The 10766-nt window shown below is 35.9% G+C and overlaps 1 long non-coding RNA gene across 1 annotated transcript; it reads left to right on the forward strand.

The window, feature by feature from the left end:
- Positions 1–5362: 5362 nt before the first annotated feature.
- Positions 5363–9498, forward strand: LOC140174360 (uncharacterized). The gene is made up of 2 exons (XR_011863546.1): positions 5363–6170; positions 9286–9498. It is a non-coding gene; the product is annotated as an uncharacterized lncRNA (long non-coding RNA).
- The last annotated feature ends 1268 nt before the right edge of the window (positions 9499–10766 follow it).

Below are 10766 nucleotides of genomic sequence, written 5' to 3' on the forward strand. Positions count from 1 at the left end.
CCTCGTAGTTGATCGAATGTAAGTTGATCATAGAGCCTTCCTTCCACAATGGCGTTCACTTTGGAGTTCCATTTTGGTGTAAGGCTTGTAAGCACCTTGGTCACAATTTGTTTATCATTGTATTTTGTGCCAAGCATGCTTAGATTGTTGAAGATCTTGGAGAGTCTTTCAAGAGCTTCTTCAATGCTCTCTTCATCTTTCATTTTAAAATTTTCCCATTCATGAACCAACATAAATACCTTTGATTCTTTAACGTGGTCGGTTCCTTCGTAAGTGATTTGGAGTTTATCCCAAATCTCTTTAGCGGTTTCACATGTAGAGATCTTCATATAATCATGCTCGTTAAGTGCACAATGAATGAAGTTGATGGCTTTATCATTCATTGCCACTTTCTTCCAATCATCGTCACTATATTCATCTTCTCCTTTCGGTACTTGCTTTGAGACGGAGACTTCTCCTTCTTTAGCGCTTGTTGTCTTTGTTGGAATGTGATTTCCATTCTCAATCACTTTCCAAATTCTCACATCTTGAGAACGGATCCAAATTCTCATCTTATTTTTCCAATAAGAGTAATTTGTTCCGCTAAAAAGAGGAGGTCTAGCGGTTGAGTTACCTTTGCTAGTGTTGTTGTTGTTAAAGCTTGTGCTTGCCATGATCTTTTCCCTTAAACGGTTAAGTCTTTCAAAGGGTTAAGCTCTGATACCACTTGTAGAACCTATGCACAATTACTCAAGAGGGGGGGTGAATTGAGTATTGCAACAACAATGAATCTTTTTGCGAAAGTTAAAGAAAATATACAAAAGTGTTATTGTACTAGTATTTTTCCAAGAGCTTAACTCAATTGCTAAGCATTTATAAGGAGCTTTTACTTTCCAATAGACACCAACTCAAATAAATTGATCAAGCTTTTCACCAATCGGACTTAAGCTACTCCTTAAGTACTTACGAAGCTACTTTTCGATCACAATTTATTTGCTCAAAGGTAAAAGACAATAATATTGAAGAGATGAGTTTGGAGAGATGCAAACGCTATTTAGAGTGGTTCGGCACAATCCTTGTCCTACGTCCACTTTCTTTCTCAATCGCAATTGAGAAGTTCCACTATTGCCAAGCTTCAAGGTGCTCGCGCAAAACCTTTTACAATCCGAGTCCTTAGTTTCTAACACCTCACGGTATATGATCACCACTCGTATACTAACCCACTCCACTTAGAGATACCTTCTCTAAGATTTGCCTTGAGTACTTAGTATACCTTTTTGGTATCCTCACCGACTATAGTGTTTATAACTCTTGACTCAACCTTGGAGATCACACTCCAATTTACAAAGTGTACAAGAAAACAATTCTCAAAGAATTGTTGAGATGAAATGAGTACTCTCTAGAAGAGTGTATGATTACAAGTTTAGCACTATTGAACCAATTGATATTGCTCTCTCAAATTGTGTATTATAACACCTTAAAATGTGTAGAATGAAAGAATATGAACAAGATAGTTTGCAAATACTCAAGTATATGAAATAAGGCTTCAATCCATCTATTTATAGACTCCCCAAACCTTAGAAACGTTGGGGAGTTAGTGGGATGGAGCCTTTTTGTCAAAACTAGCCATTTTTTTATGTTTTTGAATCATTTGCATCGATGCATGACACTTTGCATCGATGCAAATGTGTCTTTGAAGCTGAAATTTGAATTTTCAGCTAGGTTGCATCGATGCAAACATCTTTGCATCGATGCAACAAGTCGTTGCCTGCTTTGCATCGATGCAAGATGAGTGTGCATCGATGCAAACCTTAAAGAATGGCTTAAAATCACTTCAAAATACTTAGGATTGATCTCAAACTTGTTGGAGTCAATTCCTATGATTTTGTACCTTTGAAAACAAGTTTTAAACCATTTGGCTAGCATCGAATTGCAAGATGTGCATATGATATGATAATCAAAACATTTTGTGAGTGTGTGTTGAGAGATTTAGCAATTGGTTCTTAACAAGAAGTTACCTAAGTCCTAAGACACTATACTTGTCTTCAAATGTTGTGGACTTGAGTTTCTTGTTGTTGTTGTGTTGCTTTCAACTCTTCATTCCTCAACGTTGAATGTTGGTTGATCTTTCAACATGCTTGTTCATTCAAGTTGTTTGTTGGTTTGTCTTTCATGTCGTTTGTTGGTTTGTCATTCATCAAAACCTACGAATACAAACTTCGCATACAAGCAACATGATTTACAATATCGAATGAGTGAAAATTTGTAAAGAAGGTCCTAAAGACCTTTGGTTTTCGAAAAGAATGGAACGAGTTGATTATAAAGTGTGTCACAGGAGCATCCTACAGATTTAAGGTGAATGGGATATTATCATACAGAATTGTTCTCCAAAAAGGTTTGAGACAAGGAGATTCTTTGTCACCATATTTATTTATAATTGCAGCTAAATTCTTTTCAATTTTGATGTACGAGGCGCAGTAAAAAGGAATAATCACAAGATTCAGAATGAGCCCAACAGCTCCAATCATATCCCATCTTCTATTTGTTGACGACTTGATGAGTAGATATTTTATACCCTTTTTGGCACTATTTTCTTAGTCTTTTAATATATTTTGTTAAGTTTTAGTATGTTTTAGTAGGTTTTAGTACAAAAATCACTTTTTGGATGCTACTTTGAATTTTTGGTGGTTTTTCTATGATTTTAGATGATTTTTGCGTGAATTTGGCATGTTTTGGCAAAGTCTGATTCAAAGGCAAAGAAAGGATAAAAGATGCTATCAGATCCTGACCTCTGTGTACTCAAACGTGCATTTCTGGATCTCTAGAGGTCCAATTGATGCGCTTTCAATGGGGTTGGAAATATAACTTCCAGAGCTTTCTAGCAATATATAATAGTTTATACCTTTTTTGGAAATGGCTGCCTAAAATGGATGTTGAACACCCAACTTACCCCCCTTTCTGGCGTTCAACGCCCCAAAAGGACCAAGGCCAGGGCGTTCAACGCCACCAAGGGAGAATCAAGGCAGCATGGATACCCCCTAGTGGGCGTTCAATGCCCACTTCTCCAAGTTGGACACCAAACTCAACCCAAACACTCCCTTCTCTAAGTTGGATGCCAAGCTCAACCCAAACACTCACCAAGTGGGCCTAAAAGTAGATTTTCACACCTTTAGCTTAGTCTATCTCATTTTTGTAATTTTTAATTATTATTAATATCTTTTTAGGTCAAGTTATTAGTATAAATAGAAGAAAGATCACCTTTGTTAAGAACTTTTGATCTTCAGCTTCTCAGAACTTATCCTACATCTTTTTTGTAAAATATGAGCAGCTAAACCTCCAAAGTTAAGAATAGGAAGTCTGCTCATTTCTATGAATTAATATCATTATTTTTCTACTTTAATATATGTTTGATTTCATCCTATGATGTATTATCTTTCTTTATCTTTATGAATCTAGGGTGGAGCGAAAGTATGACCCCTTATTCTACATGAGTTCTTTAGAGTCCTGACCTGGATAGTATTGAGCTATAGCTTGAGAGTACATTACAGGTTCCTACAAGTTATTTGGGCTAATTGGGATATGTGACATGAAATCTCGTTAGTCATGGGTAATTGAGGTCCCTGTGGCGTTAAGGCTAGAATACTGAGCATTATTCTCCGATCCGGAAGATCCGACCTTGTTTGTGGCGTTTTGAGTAGGATCACCAGAGATTGAATTGCGTGAGCTTCACCCTTTACCAGATTAAACTATCATGGCTAGTGTTTGGTTTGGATCAGAGAAGATTAATGACCACTACCCCTGGCTTAATTACTTACAGCCTTGCTATTGAATGAATCACTCGTTATTAAAGTAGTTATTAAGAAGTATTTTTTCAGAAGAACAAGCATCTCCAAGGCCTTAAGTACTTTCTTACTATTGTTTCTACGTTAATACTTTATTGCTTTCATTACTGTTTTGTTTATGCACCTACAACAATAACAATCAACTTTCTATTCGCCTGACTAAGATTTGCAAGATAACCACAGCTTGCTCAATCTGGCAATCCTCATGGGATCGACCCTCACTCACCTGAGATATTATTTGGATGACCCGATGCACTTGCTAGTTCAGTTGTGCGAGTTTCATTTTCTCGCACCAAGTTTTTGGCGCCATTGCCGGAGATTGTTCGTGATTGACAAACTACCGGTTGTCTTGCTACTTAGATCAGGTACTTTTACTGTTTTTCTTTTTGTGTTTCTTGTTTTCTTTAAAAAAACATTCAAAAAATATTTTCATCTTTGGTTATCTTTTTCTTTTGTTTGAGTCTTGTGTCAACTTTTAAGTTTGGTGTCTGGTGCACGAAATTGTGATCTCAATGGAGCCAACAACTTGGTACACACAATTGTAATCTCAACTCTTTTTCACAACTTCGCACAACTAACCAGCAAGTGCACTGGGTCGTCCAAGCAATAAACCTTACGTGAGTAAGGGTCAATCCCACGGAGATTGTCGGCTTGAAACAAGCTATGGTCACCTTATAAATCTCAGTCAGACGGATTCAAATGGTTATGGAGTTTTAATAATTAAAAGATAAATAAACATAAAATAAAGATAGAGATACTTATGTAATTCATTGGTGGGAATTTCAGATAAGCATATGGAGATGCCTCATTCCTTTTGAATCTCTGCTTTTCTACTGCCTTCATCCAATCCTCCATACTCCTTTCCATGGCAAGCTGTATGTTGGGTGTTGTAACAACCCTAGTTTTTGAAAATCAAATAATTAGTTATTTGTGATTTATTTTAAGAAAATTATTTTGCTAAAGGTGATTAAATAGAGTTTCATGATAATTGAAGTTTAAATTAATTAAAATTTTTATATAAATTTTATTAGATATTTGGTATAATTGAAGTTATAATTTTGGTAATTGAAAAATAAGAAAGCATTGTATAATTTAATTTAAATAAGTTCTATTTTGAATGAATTATGTTATTAATTCGAACTCTTAGAAATTATTTTTAGAAATGATTAGATTGATATTTATAAATACTTTAAGTTTACGTCAATTAATATTTATGTACAATTTTTAATATAATTAATTATTTTATAAATTGAAATTAAAGTTTCAGAGATAGAAAACTAATAGAGATTTGTATGATTTAATCTAGAAAATTGATATTTGAATTTAAATTGTACTTTACAAAATATAATTAACTTGTTCATTTTATAATATAAATTAGAACTAATTGATTAAACTTAACAATATGTTGATAAATAATGTTTCTAAATATTTTTAATAGAGTACATTTGATTTTAAAATTATCCTATCCTCCAATTTTATCAAAATATCTATTCGTATCTATCCATATTACTTTATAAAATCCCTAATTTCTAACTCTAATTCCCAAATCCAACTCAGAAACCCTAATTTCCCAAATTGAGAAACCCTAACCCACTAACCCCACACCCCAGCGCCGTTCCCCCTTCGTTCACCTTCAGCTTCATTCCTCAATATACACACACAAAACAAGAGAGAAACAGAAGATGGAGGAGCTGCTGCCGCTACCGTGCCCAGCCATCGAGCCATGCGTCGCTGCCATTTTTGCGCCGCCACCGTCGCTCTCATAGCTGCTCCGTGGAGGCTGCAGAGAGGAACGCGAACCAGGAGCTTCCGTGTCGCGCCGCCGATCTGTCACCATGCTGCTGCGTCGCCATTGATGAAGCTTTTGCCACCACCGTGTATCCCGAACAGAGGAAGAAGGAGAAGTCTTCTGTCATCAACGCCACATCTCTTCACTGCTACTGCTGTTGATGGAAGTCATCGCCATCGCCGAGCCGCTACATCGCCGGACATCATTGCTGGAGGACCGAATGGAGAGGCACGCCAGTTCTGCTTCTACTTCTGGGTTTTTGGAATCTGGGAAAACGCCACTATCGTTGCTGTTTGTTGGGTTTAAGATCGCTGCTACTGTTCTTGCTTTGTTCTGCACTATCAAGTTTGGAGAAGAACGCTGTCACTGTCACCATTGAAGCTTGCCAGGGAAGGAGCTATTGACAGAAGAAACTGCTGCTGCTTGGCTGAAGCTGAGACCTTTCACCATCACTGGAGCTGCCCAGAATCATCATGGTAGCTGCTAAGAAAGCAAAACGGATGTTAGAACTGTCAACGGAGCTGCTGGGTTTAGTGATTTCCGTGAGTTCCGACTTTGAGGTAGGGGATTTAACGTTTTTAATTTAGAATGCCTACCAAGTTATTGGATAAGTGCAAATGGTTAATAATATTTAAGAATTTCTAATCAACATGAATGTCCTGAAATGCTTTTGAAATTAGTTAGTCGTTGTGAATATTCTGAGCTGTGATTGAACTTAGATGCTGTTGTGAATAATTATTAATTTAGTGTAATTTATTAAACTGAAATATGCCCAGTTAATTATTGAACAGCTGTTGAATAGATAATTGATGAATTTAGTTTGGATTGCTGCTGCGAATGTAATTGGTTTTGTTGTTATGAGAGACTAATTGATAGAAATAAGCTTAGTTTGAGATTGTGAAATTTGGATTATTGAACTCAGGTTAAGGCTGTGAATGTCTTTGGGCTTCGTTGTGAGTGTTTGAGGTTGTAATTGATATTATTCTCTCTGATATGGATGGAATTGTTGAAAAGTTCTGACTCTACGTGATTATACTGAATTAGTTGAGTTGTGTGGCTGAAATTACGATTGGAAATGATTGAGATTTTTGATTGGAACTTTGATTGAATTTGTTGATTTTGTGAGATTGAATTATAAATTGTTTGATGAGAGATTATTGTGATTTTGGTATTTTGATGGGTCAAATTGAAACTATTGCTGTTGAGTTGGTTTATTGTAATGGGTTTAGTTAGTGATTAATTAAAGTTGGGCTTAAGGAATAATTGGAAGATTGAATCTTAAAATGTTGAACTAGTTGCTGAAAATCTGATTTTTGAAATTGAAAGTGACTTTGGAAGTGAATCAGTTATTCAACGATAATCGAAATGGTAATAGAGTAAATGCTGAGTAAAGTATAATAAAAGTTGTTGTTGAGACTCAATTTTGAGAAGTTTGAATTAATTATAGAACTAGTTATGATGTTTCAAAGTTAAAGTGTAAAACTTGATTTTCTGCATTATGTTTAAAAGAAGCTATAATTTTTTCTGTGATTATCGGAATTGTGTGAGACCAAGTCCGGATTGAGCTTGGGAATATAGGGAACTGGACTGCTGAATTTGAGGCTTTTTCACTAAGTTTATGATTTATGGTGAATTTTTGAGTCATGGATGTCAAATCTGGTTTTTCTGCTGAGCATTTAACACAGTAGCAACTTGATTTCTTTAATGGAAATTCTGCATTTTTAATTTTGAAATGGAACCAATTTTAAATGAAACTTTGGTCCTAATACTTTAATTTCATAAAAATTTAGAATTGTTAGAGTTGTGGTTTTAAAGTTTTGGATTTTCAAAGAAAGATGTTTTATGCAGCAAAAGTCAGGCTTTGTTTTCGAAGTCAGTAACTTTGAGGTTTTATAATTTTTAAATCTGGAATGGTATTGAGATGCAACCAATTGGATGTGAAAATTAAGTATGTTTAGCATATGTGACTTAAATTTCAGGGCTATCCATGTTTTAATGAGTAAGTTATGGGACTTGGAAGAAGATAAGTTCATTAACTTTTAAAGCAGAATTCTGCAGAAAATTAGTCAGCTTCTAGGTTATATAACTTCTTCATCAAAAATGATATTGACCTGAAACCAATTGGAAAAGACACTTGGATGAGTGTAGTTGAACTGTATTAATTTTCAAAGTCATTGGATTTAACTTGGATTTTATATTGAATTTTGAATATTACATGCTGCTGCTGTTTTTCTGGTTTTACGCACTGCAGAGCAGTCTCGGTTTTTCCTTTATTCCTAAGGCTAGAGAAACCAGAAAATTACGATCTTTGGTTTGTTAGAAAGCTTATTTCAAGATGGACGCCTGGACATAAAGTTTGTGCAATTCCGAGTTCATTTGCTATATTAAAAACAGAAAAGAAGATAGGATGTTGAGAATGCTTGAGTGATAGTTATGAGTTCATAAAATTAAAGATAAACCTTAGCATTATATGGCTGATTCAATGTTGGAATTTGCTTGTTTCTAAATTGAATTGATATTGGAAAGGTTGAAAAGAGTTTGGTAAATTGTTTGGTTGGGACCCGTAAAGGTGGCTAAGTCCTATTTTTAAAGGAGATTATGTCCAAATTTTTATAAAAATAAGGACTTAACCAAAATCAATATTTAAGGCTTATCTAATGATAATAACTTCAATGATTCTTTTAAGAAAAGATTATTTGGTATACTGGATTGTGGGCAAGGACGTGGGTTTTGTCCCGCTTGCATATTTATGATTATAAAAGAGAATAAAAAGCAGAGGACCTGTTGAAAGGTCATTTGTTGCTTGAGACAACCCAAGAGATGTGTTTATTCATTTGTTGCATTATGGCAACTTCTGAGATATTTGTGTGATGATCTGCTGCGTGAGGGCAGTCAGATAGATGGTGGTGCGACCACTGAGAACGCTTTCCTGCGGTACAGATCCATATTTTAATTCTGTAAGGCAGAGGGGTTATTTCCTGCTACAGAAGTACCGTGACCACCTGTTCCATTTCTGTAGTGGCAGAGGGGTTATTTCCTGTATACAGAAGGTGTGTCGGCGTACCTCCCTGCAGTGGCAGATGTGTTATTTCCTGCGTGCAGTGGACCCTGTGGTGGCAGAGGGGTTATTTCCTGTACACAGGGGTATAGCCAATAGGAAAGCCTTATCCAGACAGAGGTTGCTGGATAATGTCGGGAGCGGGTTAATAACCGACAGATGAGCTCATTACCTGCACTAAGGCTAGACATGCATCATCCTTGTGTGTGCATTTGCATTTGATTGGGTTTGCTCATTGTACTTCTCTGTGATTGTGCTGTTTGCCTTGCTGTGACTTGTTTGTGTGCTGAATTGAATCTTTTGTTAGTGCTATTACTTGGTGAGTGTATGATGATGATTAAGAATTGACGTTGTGATTGAAAATTAATTATGTGGTTGAAAATGTTTAAAGTGACCAGTTTTATATTTTGGAATTTGTTTTGAGCTTAGGTTTTTGAAAGAGGTAAATAGTTAGTTAAAGTAAAACCAAGAATAGTATTTTCAAAAAGGTTTGACAAAAATATAGTTTCCTTGAGTATATTAATTATTTGCATTCTATTTCATTACTTTTACGGCATTCCCATTCCTTACTGAGAACGTGTGGTTTGTTCTCACCCCAAAATCTTTCACCCTTTCAGTGACACAGGTTCGAAGACTCCGTTTAAAGCTGCAGGTGATTATAGATCTTATTTATGAGTTAAGTTTATGACTTGAGTTATTTTCATAGAATTTCCCTCGCCCTTGTTACTTTGGTTTTTATTTTATACAGAGGGATAGGATTTGTATGTGAGTTTTATTTGAAATCTTTTGTATGACAGATATTATTATTAATAATTATGTGATTATTATTACTTGGTGATGCTTGCTATATCATTTTAATTATCAAAAACAAAATTTTCTGGTATTTTTACTAAAACTGGATCGCAATATCGAACTAGAGGCTCAATAGTAAATAGTTAATAAAGTAGAGCAGGTTGGTAACGCCTTACTTTCGGTACGATCATGACGTTCTGGAAGTTGGGTCGTTACAGGTGTCATCATTGTCAATGGCTACTTCCCGTCCTCTCAGTGAAAATGGTCTTCTACGGTTTCTGTATGGCTAATCAACTGTCGGATTGCTCGTCTCATGAAAAATACCATGCACAGATATCGTATGGCTAATCAGCTATTGGTTCTCGATCGTGTAGGAATAGGATCTACTATCCTTTTGTGTCTGTCACCACGCCCTACAGTCGCGAGTTTGAAGCTCGTCACAGTCATCCCATCCCAGATCCTACTCGGAATACCACAAACAAGGTTTAGACTTTTCGGATCTCAGGAATGCTGCCAATGGATTCTAGCCTATACCACGAAGACTCTAATCTCAGATTCAGATGCCCCATTGTCAGAGGGGAGTCGATGTGAATCGTTGATTAGAAATCCAAGAGATATACATTCAAGCTTTTCTTTATGTAGAACGAAAGTGGTTGTCAATCACGCGTTCAAAAGTGAGAATGGTGATGAGTGTCACATAATCATCACATTCATCATGTTCTTATGTGTGAATGAATATCTTAGAACAGGAATAAGCATGAATTGAATAGAAGATAGTAGTAATTGTCTTAATACTCGAGGAACAGCAGAGCTCCACACCTTAATCTATGGTGTGTAGAAACTTCACCGTTGAAAATACATAAGTGAAAATAAGGTAGGTGATGAGCGGATATTTTATACACTTTTTGGGGGTAATTTCATATAGTTTTTAGTATATTTCTATTAGTTTTTAGGCAAAATTTATATTTCTAGACTTTACTATGAGTTTGTGTATTTTTCTGTGATTTCGGGTATTTTCTAGCTAAAATTGAAGGAGCTGAGCAAAAATCTTATTTAGGCTAAAAAAGGATTGCTGATGCTGTTGGATTTTGACCTCCCTACACTCGGAATGGATTTTTTGGAGCTGCAAAAGTCCAATTGGCGCGCTCTCAATTGGGCTGGAAAGCAGACATCCAGGACTTTCCAGTAATATATAATAGTCCATACTTTGAGCGAAGATAAATGATGTAAACTGGCGTTTAATGTCAGTCCCATGTTGCATTCTGGCGTTGAACGCCAAAAACAGGTTGCAAGTTGGAGTTGAACG

The sequence above is a fragment of the Arachis hypogaea genome, chromosome 1, assembly GCF_003086295.3.
Source record: "Arachis hypogaea cultivar Tifrunner chromosome 1, arahy.Tifrunner.gnm2.J5K5, whole genome shotgun sequence".
Lineage (NCBI taxonomy): Eukaryota > Viridiplantae > Streptophyta > Magnoliopsida > Fabales > Fabaceae > Arachis > Arachis hypogaea.